Source organism: Carassius gibelio, chromosome B8 (assembly GCF_023724105.1).
Source record: "Carassius gibelio isolate Cgi1373 ecotype wild population from Czech Republic chromosome B8, carGib1.2-hapl.c, whole genome shotgun sequence".
Taxonomy (NCBI): Eukaryota; Metazoa; Chordata; class Actinopteri; order Cypriniformes; family Cyprinidae; genus Carassius; species Carassius gibelio.
The window spans coordinates 24,135,587-24,153,466 of record NC_068403.1 but is presented as its reverse complement, the minus strand read 5'-3'; the positions used below and the strand labels follow the sequence as shown (position 1 = coordinate 24,153,466).

The 17,880-nt window shown below is 36.3% G+C and overlaps 1 pseudogene; it reads right to left on the bottom strand.

Annotated features, from left to right (window-relative positions):
• Positions 1-433: 433 nt before the first annotated feature.
• Positions 434-17,880, bottom strand: part of LOC127964187 (calcineurin-binding protein cabin-1-like) — a 72,507-nt pseudogene continuing 55,060 nt past the window's right edge.

Below are 17,880 nucleotides of genomic sequence, written 5' to 3'. Positions count from 1 at the left end.
CTGTACGTAAGAAAACAAACCCAGAGTGTAGTGTGCCTGACAAAGGGACTAAATGACACATTGGCAGCACTTCATAAGAAACCTCTGGGAGCTGCTAATGGGGCTTAATGGCCTTCCTCAAGTTTGAGGGCTTCACACCAGCCTGGACTCAGCCTTTGACATGGCCTAGCTAAAAGACGGGGTGGTCTTCAGCCCAAGAGGATTGCAGGGTGACTTTAAGGAGCTGATGTCATCACTTCTCATAACTCCCTTTATGGAATAAAGGTCCAAAACTGGAGGGATTTTATAGAAACAGCATGCATGTGTATACACAAAATCATCTACGAATGGGTAACTTGTGGTAATAAAATGTGTACACTAGCATTAGCTCAAAACTCTTGATTTTGATTTCATGATGTCTTTGTAATCACAAAAAATAACCAAACAACAAAGATCAGGTAAAAATGTTGTAAGTGTATTTTTGGTTTTGTGATGCAGCAAGTCAGAAATATCAACCTTCTCAGAAAAATAAGCCTGAGGACAGCAATACCCCATAAACCTCCGTCCCTTGAGACCAGAGCATATATCCACTTACATTCATAACACCAGCAAAGAAACAGCATACAAAAGACAACAACAAACAAAATATTATTTTACAAAGAGGAAAAAATAGAAACATCTCTTTATCTGTTTACAGGTAGTTTGGTCACACATGCCCAGTGCATCGAAACATTTCATCCTGTCAAAGTCTTTTCTTCTTGTATTGAAAAATTCTGCACTCAAAAAAATACTGGTAGCTATTTATCTGTCTACAAGTAGAAAACGTTCTGTAAAAAACATTCCTCCGTCTAAATTTTTCCGTAGAACAGAACTGGAAATGATCTGGTGGGGAAACACGACCAGCACCACCACGAGCGACGTCCACATACAGACACGTCACGACAAAATCATCGACTTGAAAAGAAAATCACCAATGTAATGCTCCAGGAGAAAGCAGTGCTCCTCCAAATTGAAACAAAATCCCACACGTCAAGAACATAATCTCAATACAACTAACGTTTGGGCATTTCTCTTTGGTAAAAGGAAAAATTTACCCCAAAAGTAAGTTTCATTCTTCATTTCTTTACTAGCTTGTCAATATAAACTCTAAATGGAGATGTTTGGCAGGATTTTCATGCTGCTCTTTTCCATAAAATAAAAGTGAATGGTGAACAAAGACTCACACTGCAAACACTGCAGTTCATATGTCTTATGTAAAATATTTCAAGATTTCAAAGGCATTTGATAGTCTTTTTTGAAGAACAGTCCAAAATGTAATTCATTATTCACTGAAAATCAGTTTGATGTACCTTCCCGGAATATACACAAATGTCAATGAGATCTCAGAGCGGCAGCAGAGGAGATATTAAATTGCTTACATTTGAGTCTGTATCTCATGCAAAAGTATCAAATGCCTTGGAATATCATGCACAAGTTATATGCACAATTTTTTAGTGCTTTTAGTCATTTTTGGACCCTGACACCCTCTGGTCTCCATCCACTTTCATTGTATGGAAAAGAGCAGCGTGAACATTCCATTAACTTTCTCTTTTTGTGTTCCACACAAAAACAATACGAGTATAGTAAATGATAAACAAAATGCCATTTTTGGGTGAAATTCCCATTTAAAGATTGTTTTAAAAAGCCAAAAATAAGGGATCAGCACCATTTCTAAACACTTATTTCCAAAATTTGTAATTTATACATCTTGGCATAATCTTGAAAAGAAAAGAAAAATGAAACATTAAGTAAATTCTTCGGTAGCTAGTTCAATCACATTCTTACTTCAATTGTGATACGAATAATAGTCACATCTTCTCAGTGCTGGTGATAAAACTGACATGTTTACCCTTTCAGTTTATGATCCTCAATAGGAAATATAATAAAACTACAAATGAAAACATGAAATCAGGTAAAAAAATGTGTGACAGAAACGGTAACACAACTCAAATGGAACTTGTGGGGGCTTAAAAACTCCCAATATATATATATGATCACCAACACAGTAATCAATCATTGAAATCTTGTGATGCTGTGAAGAATCTTTAAAAGCACGTAGCTAAAGCATGGACAACCGATCAAACTTGATGCTCCGTGCACAAACACATAAGCAGGAAAACAGAGATACATGTCCTGTACACACGGCTGTTAAAAAAAAAAAAAAGAAACAACCTTTGCATGCTGATATCTCCACATTTGGTTACAATGCCATTAAAACTTGGTAGTGATATGAATCATGTTTTTTTTTTTTTTACCAAACGTCAAGCACAGTTTACTTCCTCTAATATCTGTAAACAACACTGTGATGGATTTAATGCCCAGGAAACTCTGAGAGAGTAAATTGCATTACACAAACTGTCAATATTACATAATCCATCCTTTAGGAAAGGATTTTGTACTGACATTTGTACATGATTCCACTGTGTGAGCGTCGTTTTCAGTACAAATGGCACTTTGCAGGATCGTGCACAACAACAAAAAAACGTAGCAGCAGAGGAGCAAACCAACGGGTCACAAGTGCCAGGGTGGGAAAAAGCCCTTTCCATGAAAAACGTGCATTCGGCAGAGAAAAAATATGCTAAAGAAAAAACGTCAACGATTAGCTACAGCTACACAATTAAACAAGGAGATTTCGCTTCAGAGCTCAGCTTGACCGTTCAAATGTCCATGTAGTCATCTTCCTCATCCGACTCGCTTTCCAGAGAGGATTCCTGACTCGACGTCTCCTGCACCTCTAAAGCAGGCTGAGCGAGAGTGTCTTTCTTCACGTTAGCTGCCGACTGAGAGGACAGGATCACATTCTGATGGGAAAACCAGACAAAGACAAGGAAATACTTTCAAATACCAGATTCCAGATATGTTGTGAGACACTGTGTCTGAAGACAGGGCTATTCTGCTTTCCACTGAAATAGGAATGAATATCAGCCACACAAGAACACCTACCTTGAGTTTTTGCTTGGTCTCCTCAGAGATGCTACCCTTCGGGGAGAGCAGGGTGGGCGTGGGGGGCGTGACTGTTATCTCTGGGGGGAATTTAGTGACAGTGGAGGGGATCACCAGTTTGGGCATGTTGGGAGGAATTCTGGCCCGGATGCGACTCGCATCTGCCTGCTTTGACTCGTCACTTTCTGTAAAAAATCATTGACAAAATAAAAGCATTGGAAAATGTGGGCAATTAAAGTAGAGATTATATTTGTATAATAATATATTAGAGATAATATATTTATAATAATATATTAATTATTATTTTTGTTAATTATTGTGGGGGAAGTTGTGGCCTAGTGGTTAGAGAGTTTGACTCCTAACCCTAGGGTTGCGGGTTCGAGTCTTGGGCCAGCAATATCACGACTGCACGTCCTGATTTTGCTGAGTTAGATGTGTTCCTAGGTCAACATATTTTGTTGACCCTGGAACAACATTTTACTCCAAAAATATATTGTTGACCATTTGCCTACACTTAAACCTAACCTTAACCATGAGAAATCCCTAAAATCAGAGGATATGATAGATGAATGACACTGATGTACAAGCAACAAACAGTGATTTTAAGCGTAAACTTCACAAAATCTATAAACTGGTTCTTCAAATCTGATTGGTTAATCATAATGTTGTCCCAGGAACATGTGTCACTTGGTAAAATCAGGTTCTGCACAACGACTGAGGTGCCCTTGAGCAAGATATTTTCTCAGGACCCTTCAATGAACAAAGTTCACAAAGGCATCGTTTTGTAACACTATAAAAGTCTCTATAGCTGTCTTTTTTTGAATGCGTCCTTGGAAGATAAAATATTAGCTGCTTAAATAAATGGGAGAAAAGCTCTGATTTGTGAGCAGACGTTACCTGTGCTGGTGTGTGTTGAGCAGGACGGGGGCTCGTGTGTGCTGGGAATCTGAGAGACGGTGGCCATCTTCATCTGCTGGCACAGATGGGACTCCTGCTGGCGGTACAGCAGACCCTCAGTAACCGGCTCCTCTCTGTCCTCTGCAGACACAAACACAGAGACACGCGCCATTAGTAAACAGAGCATTTAGACCCAAACATTTTGTGTCAGCAATATCAACTGAATTCTGTATTACTGCATCAAATGCATAATGCCTATTAGTTTTTATATACTATTACAGCATTTATTAGTATTTTGAATTAACAGATTTTTAAATCTGCAGTTAAATTTGATTACATTTGTTATTCATTTCTATTTGGCGTAATATTTCATATATTTATTTTAGTTTTTCGCTTAAATTTCTTTCAGTGAGCTGCAAATTTAATTTCTACCTTTTTTAATGTTTAGCCATTTTCTAATGACTATATTTTATTTATTAAGCTTTTTTTTTGATGCAGGTTATTGACTTTAATGTCTGCATTTATTTTTCAGTCTTCACTAAAGTGTCGGAATAAAATATGTCCACTGAAAATAATTCAGTGCCAGTGTCTCTGTGCATCTAAGTATGTTTAGGGTGACCATGTCATTTGAATTTGACGAGGTTTAATATGCTGCAAACTGCGACTGCATTTCCTGTGTTTATGTAGTAGTGCATGCACTTTCATGTGGCTTCAAGGACACACACAGAGCCTTTCTGCTGTATACATGCACACCTAACACAATCATGTACTCTGGTGCTTCATCCTTGTTTCCCTAGCAACGGAGTATGCAGCAAAGAACTCATCTGTCTAAACGAGACACAGCGAACACACACGTCTTTCTGCATGTGTATCATAGAGGAAGAAATCAGACAGACTCAACAACATTACTGTATTAGTAATGAGAGTTTTGCTGAAGTTATAAGCTGCATGTTGATCCCTACTAGCATGCAGTGGTGGTTACATAAAGTATAAATCATAAACAGAGTGTTTAATTTCATGATCAAACACGCCCTCTGCTGGACACATGTGTGCACCGTCAAATGAGTGTCAAACCAAAGCAGTGCATGACTACTGGTCAGCTGATAAGTGTATTAATTTAAACCTGCACACTCACTAAGTCATGCTGTACTAATAAGTATACAAATTATATATTGCACAATATGCAGTGAATAGAATGCTATTTTAGTATGCTACGTGTTATACACAGTAGATTTATTTCAAAATGATTTCAGTATTTTAAAAGCAAACAAGAAAGCCTATAGATGCCGTACCTGTGTGACGCAAGAAGGCCATGCTTGCTATTGGCTGGCAGGGCGTCTTTCTCTGTTGTGATTGGTCGGGTTGGCTGGAGGGCTTGCAGTGGAGCTGTGTTGCAGTGCTGTGTGTCTGCGGCTGTATGAGGAGCGGTCGAGAGCTCTTGTTCAGGTCCTGCGCTGGTGCTGGATGCGTGTGAGTGTGGAGGCACGGCGTGGAGAACGATGCTGGGAAGAAGAGGTCTCGCTGGTCTTTACTAAGCTTGGGAGTGCTGGGTGCATCACTGGAGCTCTGAGAGACAGATGGGACAGAAAAACAGAGCCATGAGTTGACATTATCCCTTTCAAAACCGGAGAAAAAGTGACTCAAAGAAAGAAACAGTAAGAGAAACAAAGTTTGAAATAAGTTAATGACCTTCTTGTACAACGTATTATTAATAACCATTATAAATGAAAATGTTTCTGTTTAAATGCATCTTAAAATGTAATTTATTACTGTGATGTAAAGCTGAGTTTTCAGCATCATTCCTCCAGTCTTCAGTGTCACATGATCCTTCAGAAATCATTCTAATATGCTGATTTGCTGCTCAAGAAACATTTCTGATTATTATCAGTATGAAAAACATTTGTTGCGTCTTATTTTTATGGAAACTGTGATACAATTTTTCATGATTCTTGGGTTAATAAAAAACAAAACAGCGTCTTTTGAAACATTTCAAAAGTATTTGCTGTCACCTTTAAAAGCATTAACTGTAACAGCTCAATGCATCCTTGCCGAAAAAAAACAAAAACAAAAACATAATTTCAAAAAAATTCTGTCCCCCAAACTTTTAAACTACTGTATTTCTGAGATGATAACTAACTAAATTATAAACTTTTAATGAGGTCATGCCGTTGCATACTACAGTTTTAAAATAAACTATTACAATAAAATAATATTCGACAAGCGGCATTTAGCTCTTAGAATTAGTACAACAGCAAAACAGCCACTAAAACAACCAATCAATGAGCAGGAAACACACTTGTTAAGCAAATATCCAATCAAAAGCTCATGCTACAAACTTAAACATCCAATCAGCTGCATCCGTGAAGCCTACCTGTGAACTAGTGTTTGGTTCCTCTCTCAAGATGGACGATTCAGTAGACGCTCAGCAGAACAAGCAAGCGAACGGGCAAACCAACTAAACAGCTCTGGGTCCTGTGTGTGTGTGTGTGTGTGTCTAGAGAGAAGAGCTCAGGGACACACTCACAGCTCCACAAACAAACTACACCACAACAGAACCAGCTGTCGCTATAGCAACAAAGCCAAACCGCAGCCAATAGCTGATCAAACGACCACGCACCGTCTCTTTCCGCAGAGCCTCGCTCCGTCTCTCCCTCAGAAGTGTTGGGCCAGTGCAGAGCACATCTTGGTTCGGAACCAATGTTCAGTAACACTTCTAGAAGGAAGGATGGAAGCTTACGAAGATGCGGCATATGATACAAGAAAGAACTAAGCTTTTCTTCATAAGAGTATATGAGGTTCTTCTGCACAATCTGACTTTGCTGGAGCCTGGAATTGAACTACTGGTTTCGTCTGGTCAGAGGAGAACTGACCCCCCAACTGAGCCTGGTTTCTCCCAAGGTTTTTTTTCTCCATTCTGTCACCGATGGAGTTTCGGTTCCTTGACGCTGTGGCCTCTGGCTTGCTAAGTTGGGGTCACTTCATCTACAGCGATATCATTGACTTGATTGCAAATAAATGCACAGACACTATTTAAACTGAACAGAGATGACATCACTGAATTCAATGATGAACTGCCTTTAACTGTCATTTTGCATTATTGAGACACTGTTTTCCAAATGAATGTTGTTCAGTGCTTTGACGCAATGTATTTTGTTTAAAGCGCTATATAAATAAAGGTGACTTGGCTTGACTGGTACGGTGTGAAACTAGAACAAAAAAAGGATGCTAAGGTGATCTGGGTGTTTGCTAAGGTGTTGTAAGATGTTTACACTGGCAATACTTGCTGGCAAACACTTCTTATTGTTACAAAAGTGCTACAACGTGCTACTGTTTACAATACACCACCGGAGCACATGCCACTGAGGGGAGGGGAGTGATGTTTCTGGGCCAGCTAACCAACCTGAGCCCACTGCTTATTTCTGAGAGAGGGGCTTTATAAAACCATAATATAATTGTACCATTATAATGCTTATAATGAAGCATTAACATGTTAGACTGCACACTATAAACACAATCAAGCCTAGAAAATAAGTCGTCAACCACCCCTTTAAGAACAATCACTACATTAGCATCGTCCTAGAGGTGGACGATATACCTGGAGACAAGATTAACGGGTAGCAATGTGTCAAGAAACCTTCGACTGTTATCTCTATCATGGTTACACACGTGACGTTCCTGTGTAATCAGCATTTAAAAGAGAAGATTGAAAGACGCTGTCAGGCGCTGAATGAAGGGTGCTGTCAGAGAAGTGCACACGCGTGAAGATGGTGCTCGTGGAGGGCAGGAGTATTGGAGTTATTTTTGCCACGTTATAGGCCTTAAAAGGTTAAATACACACACTTGTATGTCAAAATGCCCGTCTGTGCAATTATAATATAATTTAGGGCTTAATTGAAAGTAAATAGCTGAGAAAGAAAACGTGTTACAGTATATTGGATCCAGGCAGCTCTTAAAGTGACAGCAGTCTAATATTCCTGCTGTGTGTCATTCATGTTGATCGAGCAACAAAACAGAGAAAATCTCTCAATGCTCGTGACTAAATCACTTTTATAACTTTAATAAGAGATATATATATGTAATATACATGAAGAATATGCATAGTTTTTATACATTTTATTATTTTATATAATGAAGCATTTCTTTTTTATTTGTTCTATTGTAGTTTTTTGTCCAATTGTTTGTAATTAGCTTCTTATTTATTTTTCTTGTCTTTAATAAGTTATAATATTAATATTATAAAGTAATCACATCTCCCACCTTGCTTGAGCTCTTTCAACTGGATTCTGATTGGCTATCAGTGTTTTTATTTTTTCATCACCAGAAAAATAAAAATAAAAATAAAAAAAACATTCCAAAAGTGATTCCAATAATATTGTTCCTCTGAGTCGTTACTGTTATAGCCGTGGTTTGGACTTTCTATGACTTATATTAGCAATTAGAGCTGCAGATTGAACATGGTTTGTTTGAGTGTATGGCTGAGTTACAACAACTTCCTCTTCCATGGTGAAACATGGAACTTTGTCAGGCCGCAAGGAATGGAAACTCAAGATCTGCAATTTAATATGGCAAAGGCCTTTAGAGTAGACTGACCAAATATAATGTTGATGTCATTAAATCTCTAGGAGGAGGCCGTTAGAAAGTAAAACATGCTACTTACTGCTGCCAGCAGGTGGTGCTATGACTATAACGGAATATGGGCATGGGCATGTGTTCAGGACAAGACTCTTATAAAACGTGAAGTTTGAGGCAGATCGGAAATTGTATGCTAGAGTTATACATCATCCTATTTCATGGCGAAACAGCAAAGTTTGTCAGGCCGCCACGGGTACGCCCTTCAGTGAAAACTCTAGATCTTCGTAATTTAACGCCATGAAGGCATTTAGATTACACTGACCAGATTTGTGTTGATCTGTTTAAATCTATAGGAGGAGTTTGTTTAAATATAACACCTGACAATGGCAAAAAAAAAACTGGCACAAAATAGCACAAAACTTGCCAAGAAAACAAAAAATAACAGACTTCCAGTTGGGTTTCGGACTTTATACCGGGGGGACTTTTTTGTAGGTATTGGTGTGTTACATTTGTCTACCAAAATCATGCATTTCGAGGGGAATTTTGTTGAAATATTCTAGGTTGCACCATTGAGCCACTTTGCCACACCCACTTCTGAAACCCATATCAGATGTAAATTTCGCCACTTCTGGCACGAGTTTTCAAGCATGTTTCGGCCCTCAAAATTTGGTGAATTTTGGAGAAGAAGAAGAAGAATAAACCGAGCAATTCCAACATGGTCCTCGCATCATTGGTGCACAGGCCCCAATTAAAACTTTATAGGTACAGTTATTGCCTGTGGTGCAAATGAGCATTAACTCCAAGGTATAACATCACTCAAAGAGTAGTTTATTCCATTAATAGTTAACTAAATGCATACTAATACGCCCAAAATAAGCATCCATAAACTTACAGTATTACAGGCTGACTTGGAAAAGAGAAAAGAACTGGGACACAATGTTTCCCATCTGAGATATCTGGTCAAGCCCACAACTCTGACATTGTTTATTAAAAATATACAAAGATTCATCTCTCAGCCACAACATCTGATCCAATGTCAACGTGGGACAAGCATCTGTTCTCAACCGCCACATCCTGACCACAAGGGGGCCAAATGGTCACACTAAAGCAGTGCTAATGGAGAGAGGTTTAGAAATGAAGGAATTCGTTTGCATTTAATGGTAGGGTTCAGAAATGCATGTGTAGAGTTACACTGCACGGAGCGCAGGAGGTGCGTTGGCAAAATCCTGTTACTATGGAAACGCTCCTGCTAGGTAGAGCGTGCTTTAACACAGAAGTAGCACAAACCCACGTGTTCGGCCAAGTGCACTTATCTACATGAGTATGTGTGCTTAAATAGCGATTAACAGACTGTACACAAAAGCTTATTAGACAACAAAGTGGTATGCTAATGAGGATGTGTGTCCATTTTTATTTTAGTGCACAAAAATGTGTCCGTGACCTGCAATTTGCATAAGAGACTGATCTTTGTAATTGCAAGTAAACAGACTGTTGGCAAGCCGGCTGATCATCTGATACAGTAATTATATAATCATATAAACGCATAGCCAAATATTAAGTAAATTGGCCTTCAAATATTTATTCATCAAGGTATCCAAAGTTTCTTTCTAACCATAGTTATTGTTTCCATAATAAAACTGAGGAAACAACTTTAACAAAACAGCTGGATGACTCAGAAAGAAGTGTTTGGTCCCAAACTATTGTGATGTTTATAGTAGTAACAATAACTGTAGCGACTAGCTTTTTACTGGTGTTTGTTCGACACACAATGCTAGGGCGTTGTAAGCTAGTTTCCAGAGCATTGCTATTTCATTGCTAAGATCCCTAATGTTCTTTAGCACATTATTATGTGGGTGCTAAGACAATTCTAGTCTCTAGATAGGACTTGGACCTTCAGTATGAGCAATAGTTATGCATAAAAAGTTTAGTAGGACAGCAGGACAAAAATGGCTATACAATAATATTAATAATACTTTAAAAACAATATTTTATCATTTAAATAAAACGTTTAATATGATTATTATTATTATTAATGTACTTTTTTTTACATTATTTTAAATAAATATTGTATAACATATAGTATTTAAATAATATAAAACGGTGTTTTAATAATAATAATTTATTATATCAATAATATCTTATTTTAAAATGTTTATTTTATATTATTATTATTATTATTAATAATAATAATAATAATAATCATCATCATCATCATCATAATATTTTTGTGAAAAACTGCTGTGAGACCTGAAAGCTTCTCCTTTTTTTGACAGCAGATTTAAAAGCGATTCTCGTTATAAAATTGGGGAGATTGTTCACTCCGAACCATGAAGCGGCGAGTTATTAATTTTCACCAATTGTAATTCACATTTTCTGCTTTGTGATTGTTTATTTTGGATTGTAAAGGTGTCCCGCGCACACAGTCACTAGATGGCGCTGCTTATATTGTGCTATTGGAAGCTATGGGATCCATGAAAGAAATGCATATTAAATGTATTTGAAAAAGTGCAGCATTTTCCCCTCCAGTTGCACAGTTCACATGGGTAATGCTTCGGGTTGGTCAATGTTTGTAACGTACTTATGTTGTTTGCCGTGAGTTTTCATTTCCCTGTGCACAGGACAGAACACATTCACCTGTACATTATGAAAAATGCCGCACACAGTCATATGCATAGTCCACACATGAGAGATGCAAACGTGAAATATATTTGCTCTCTATTTGCACTTTATCCTGCACTCTAAAAGCCACATGATGACTCAAATGACAACAAACAGCAAACAAAATCATTCATAACCTCTCAAAACAACAGAAGCTCTTCCTGTAGCCTTAAATGACAACTCTAATTTCACAACACCTGCAGATGGAGAGAGAGAGAGAGAGAGAGAGAGAGAGAGAGTGACTCTTCATAGTCAGTGAGCAGCAGACAGCACAAAGAGACGGCAACCCACTGACAGCAAGTTAATGAACTCCAAACACGTTAATGGACCCTCAGCAATTACAGCAAATGAGGAATTACAGAGGTTTAAAAGCGGCTGGATGCTGCACATGGAGCGACGGGCTTTACAACGAGACGGTGTTGGAGCCTAGTGGTTAACAACTCACCACAGAGGTTAAAGTTTATTCACCCTCATGTCACTTTTAACCTGTATGGGGCTCCGCATTGAAACATGTCTCCATGATTTGATTCAGTTAGATACGAACAAACTGGCATCGCCATTTCTGATTCTAAACAGCCGATGGGAAATGCGCACAACATGATTGCTGAAATATTGTCAAGCAGAATGATTCATCTCCAATATCAGACAAGGATTTATCAGTAACATTTTATATCAGTAACAATATTTCAGTGAAACTCGTGCCTCAGTAAAAAAATGGTCTAGTGATATCCAAGGTTCATGCTGTTCTTTTCCATTCTATGAAAGTATTTGAGGTCTATGGAAGCCATTTCTGCCACTGAAAATAAAATAAAAAGAAGGTAACTGCAGGTTTTTATCTAACAAATCGGATTTTCTTTTTCTCAGAATTGTGTAATACAAACTCTCAATTCAGATTTTTTGTAATATAATGTAATATAAAAATAATTATGAGTTATAAAGCAATAATTGCAAGAAAACCTTACAATTATGACTTTTCTCTTGCAAATGTGAGTTATATCACAATACAAAAAAAAGAGTCAGAATTGCGAGACTGACATGTTTTTAGAATTGTGAGTTTATATCTCGGAATTATGAGAAAAAAGTCCAAATTGCAAGATATGAACTCGCAATTTTGTGTTATAAAGTCAAAATTCCAAGATATAGACAAGTTTGCATCATGCAATTCTGACAAAAAAAAGAGAACAAAAATCAAAATAGAGAGATAAAAAGTTTCAATTACCTTTTTTGTGGCAGAAACAGGCTTCCATAAAGGATGAATGTTAGGCTCCAAAAAAGTGCCACAGAAATATTCCATACAAGTGAATTAAACTACAAGGTGACAGAAAATTCTATAAATAATCAATGGTGTTTTTGAGCAAGATGTGACATACCATATTTTTTTATACAAATTTCATGCCATATTTACAACAACCTGAAAACTGTATGGCAAACACTTAAAAAAATGCATAAATGAATACTTTTATTCAGCAAAGATGCAATAAATAGATTTAAAAAATGACAGTAAAGGCCATTTTTCACAAGATTTCTAGCAGCACAAATGTTTTAACAAATGATATTAATAAAAAACAGAGAAAACTGAAATTTTTTCTTTTTTATATATTTTACAAACTTTCTGTATTTTTGATCAAATAAATGCAGCTTTGGAGGCATAAGAGATTTCATCAAAAATTATTAAAAAACCCCAACTTTTGAATGGAAGTGAATGGTAATGAGATTTCCAGCAAATAATTACTCGTGCACATTTTCAATATAGTGCATAGAGAGTTCAATAGAGTTGTACAGACCACTATTAAAGTGCTTTTTGTCATTTTTTGGAGCTCGATTCCCTTTCATTATATAGCTCATTTGCATAAATTCTTTTTTTTTTTTTTTTTTTTTTTAAAGACATGGGTTTAGAACGACGCAAGGGTGAGTAAATGATGACAGGAGAATATGCCAGAAATAAGTGTAAAGCAAGTCACTTCAGTCAGATGACGAGTAATCAGTAAAGAAAAAAGAAAAAGAGCTTAAACACCCCCAAATGGGATATCTCAGGGAAAACCTCTGAAATTACACAAGTGCGTTATGATTGTGCAGTGACTGAATTCAGTCAGGTTTGTTAGTGCACATTTGTGATGAGCACCCCCCACCCACTCATCCTCTCTCAAACCAATGCATGAACCCACGCTTCCCACCGACAGGCGCATTTCCTGTTTCATCGCTTGCTTCAGAGCAAGACGACTTCTGAGGTAAACAACAAAGACGGAGACCTGTTGAATAAGCAAACCGCCTCAAACACTCTGGGGAAATTGGATGAGTTCAATTTGAGTGATTCTTTACTAACGCTGTGAGCAGGTCAGAGAGAAACCGTCCTCGTCTTATTCTGAGTCAGTGCTGCAGTGAGTGAACTCACAGTGAGAATCAAGAGAGCTGTCCACATGATCTTCAACGGGAAACTTTTAATGCATTTTGCCTGTTCGTTTACATGACAAGGGCATTTTGGGGACTGAAACGCATATTTTTTAAAACGGCTTTAAAAGTGCACGTTTTTGAAAACGCCACCGTTATCGTTTCTGTGTAAAAACCCAATACGGGAATCTTTGAAAACGTTGATGTCATGCGCATGCGTAATATTAAATTAAATTAAATTAAATTAAATTAAATTAAATTAAATTAAATTAAATTAAATTAAATTAAATTAAATTAAATTAAATTAAATACAATTTTAAATTTAATTTAATTTAATTAATTAACTTTTATCCAAAGCGACTTACAGTGCATTCAGGCTATCAATCATAAGACTTTGATAAATCTTCTTCAGCTTCTTATTACGCATCATATTCAACATATAATCGTCACTTCTATACAGGTACTGTTTACAAACAACGTGACAGCGCCAACTACTGACTACTTTTAAATTGGGATAAATAGCCCAGATATTATCTTACAATACCAGCCTAATCATATTGATGCAGATGAAAAATAGCAGCATTATACAGCACACCCCGGCTGCAGTGGGGTTTTACACACTAATGGTGGACAAACACGGTCGACCTGTCGGTTATCAGACAGAAAACACTCTAGTAATGGTGCATTAGAGCAAAGTGAGCAGCGGAGGAGATGAACAGATAGCGTGAGTGACAGAGATGTGAAATGAAAGAGATTGAATCGGGGGAAGAGTAGGAGGGGGGCTGGTTGAGTGGGTGAGAGATGCAGAGAGTAAATGAGAGAGATATGAGACACACAGCAGGGGCCTCTTATATGTTTTGCCCAGGTTTGTTACAGCACACTAATGAATGGCTAATGAAACGCAGGAGCGTATGAGAGCTGAACATCAGTGAGAGAGTTAGTATTTGATATTTAGTGAGCATGCAGTAACTATTCCTTACCCCAAATACAACCTCTGTTTCTCTCTCTCTGTGCTGCTCAACAAAGTTTTATCATTTGTACAGTGAGAGGGATGGAGGAATACTAGCAAAAGGTGCATAATTAATGCATCTCATAAATGGCAAAGACAGAGTGTGTGTGTGTGTGTGTGTGTGGGAGGGATGGGAGAGAGAAACCTAAAAGAGAGAGAAAGGGGCAGCACCAAAGCCAAATGTGAAAACATCCCGAGTCTGCTGGGTTTCCAATGGAGTGAATATTGGATTTGCATTCCAGAGGTGTTATTTCCTGCTGTGAGACAGAGAGAGTCTGTGCGTCCTACCTGTCTTTGTGCCGACGTTGCCATCTGAATCTGGCAGAACTTAACAGCTTGATCCAACGCTACATCCTCATCCACCTACAGAGAGACAGAAAGTATGAGAAATGACGCCAGTGGAGTTATTTGTCATAATCATCAGACACAACAACGCAAAAACAGCCACTAGAATTGACTTACTTTTTTCACATATTAGGCACTTTAATGCGGTCTCATGTCATGTTTACAATAATTTAGAGTTTATAACCAGAAAAAACATGTCGCACAATAATTTGGAAACTCTTGACTGTTGCTGTGTTATGTAAAACCAGCCTCAGCAGTTCAAAAGCAGTCAATTTCTGTAATTTGATTATAGTCCGTGTTGTTAACTTGTTGCAAAAGGATAAATTTGTGAATTAATGTACCCATTTAATAGTCTACTGCCATATAAACACTAAAAGTACACATGGATCCAGTTTTTTGGCATGGGAATAAATAATTTCTGTCTGATGATGCAGTTCAGAGTAGAATCATCTTGTCATCTCATAATTATGGTAATTCAAACTCTAAATGAACAAGAATACAGAATTTTAGAGCAAAAATATAATTAAAAGAGCTTGATGTAGACATACTTGTCCTTAATCACAAATCTAGACACTGGGCACTTTAAAACGTGACTGCCCATGTTTATATATAAACTTCCATTCAGTAACTTGACATGCAAAGAGGTCGGTAAATCATTCAGCGAGGTCACTGACACATAAAAGGTGAGGTTCACATACAACTAAATTACCACCAATTTAGTGCAAGTAACATTCAATTATAAGTCGTCAAAAAGAGACAGTTATTTTTCAGGACTCTTTGATGAATAGAAGTTCAAAAGAGCAGTGTTACTCAACTGTATTTGAAGAGAACAAACCTCATTGGTACTCAAATGACAAACAAGCACTTTTGAGCTTCCGTTTACCGTACTGGATGTGTTTCAATCATGGGTTTATAAAAAATAAATAAAAAAAAAACATAAAAATGAGTAAATAATGACAGAATTCAAATTTTGGACTAACCTTAAAGTTTCTGTCTATTTGTTACACAAATCAGATATATGATATATAATCTATAAATCCTTTTGATTTATTCCCCATTTCTGTTTTAATTATTATTATTGTTTTTAATTATTCCACTATTTTTCATTTAAATTTGTTTAAAGTTAAAAATGAAAGTATGTTTTAATGGTTAAATTAGAAAATATTAATGCAAATAAATGCAAGTTAAGGCCCAATAAAAATATATATATATTTTTTCAAATTCAAATTTATTTTTATAATTTTTTGCCGATATCCGGTATGCCGATAATCTTCAACTCATTTTGGCTGATGGCCTATACAGATATATAATTATTTTCATTTTGTTTCGTTTTTAACAATAACTTATTTGTTAGAATTAATTAATAATAAAGTTATTTTATAATTACAGCACTTAATAACTATAAAAAAAACTATATATTAATCATCACATTTTTTTAGAGAGCAGTTGTAACCTTAACATTTTATTTTAAGATTTAACATTTGTAAATGGTCTAAAGCAAAAGAGTTAAAAAGTTCAGAAAATCTTTTAGAGCTCATAATTTGTAAAAAAAAAAAAATTATATATATATATATATATATATATATATATATATATATATATATATATATATATATATATATATATATATATATATAATAACAGTACACATTAATGAATAAATCAGTATATATGAAATTATATAATTTAAGTCTCATGTTTGTTATTTAAAAAAAAAAAAATTATGTAAGCTATAACTTGAACTTTAAGGCCCCGGTCTTCAAACAAAATCGAAGAAAGAACTGATATGACTTAATTTTGGACAAAATCAGGCCAAAACTAAGTTCGTTTTGAGTTCGTTTTGCAGTTTGAAACCGCTCACCAAAGCAAACCTTCTGGTAGCTTTCATTGGTCTGTGGCGGTTACGCAGTGTGTTCTGAAACTCTTTTTCCCCAGTTCGTTCCTCATTCTGCAGAGGTCCTACATCTCCTGAATACAGTGGATTGTTGAATAGCTGAGCTGCACAAATATATCCACACCAGTACTAACAGACTCCAAAAAAATTTTCCACATCATGCTAAAGTTTTCAGATTATGAGCCACTCACACTTCCCATAAAGAACTGATTATGGAATTGTTCTTTTGTGATGCAAACATGATACTTGACTCTAAACTGCTGCTAATCATTATTCTTTTGACTATAATACTCTTGACCATTGTGCCCGTCTCACACCTAGATTGCCTACGCTTATTCATTTCATCGTTGTTTTGATTAGGGTATAGACACTATATTTGCGACATGTTTACATTAATCTCCACCCTGCCTCCAGCAGAGCGAGGTATTGGAAAGTTTGTTAACAGTATCCCGTCTTTGAGCCTTTTCGAACCACTTTTTTGCCCCCAAACAAAGAACGAAAACTAACTTTGTTTGAACTATATTGGGCCTTTATTTATTTATTTTGCTTTAATTGTATTAAAAGTAGGCCAAAAAGTAGGCTACTGTTTACTCTATCACAAACCGATTATGGATTGTGTCATTCTGCACATGCTTTCTCAGTTTAAATGACCCAAAGCAGTGAATATAATCATCATTCAGGCAAAACTTTGCTTCAAGAATGAGCCCAAATGCTGAAGTTATTATCTGCAAACACACCCAGCACATGTGAGTTAATTTATTCTTCATATCGGCAAAACATATCGGCAGTATTTTTCATATCTGGCCAATGCCGATATTTACATTTAAAGCCATTATCGGACGATTTCGATATTGGTCCAGTACTACTGTGCACCCAATTATTATTTTTTTCAATCAAATTCTTTTTTCCATTTATTGTCTGAATTCCATTTTAATAGTTTAATTAAACTGTAGTGATAAAAAGCATATCTAATTAATTGATATTGTTTAAAAAAAACTTTTTTCAGAAATACCTTTTTTTGCATTTACATGTTTCTGGTAAACAAATCTTACTAAATATTTTTTCCTGGTAAATATACCTTAAAAAATAAGGCTTTAATAATACTTTTTAGTAGTAGTAGTAGTATCATTAAAGTATTTCGGTCACAGTTCCTTAA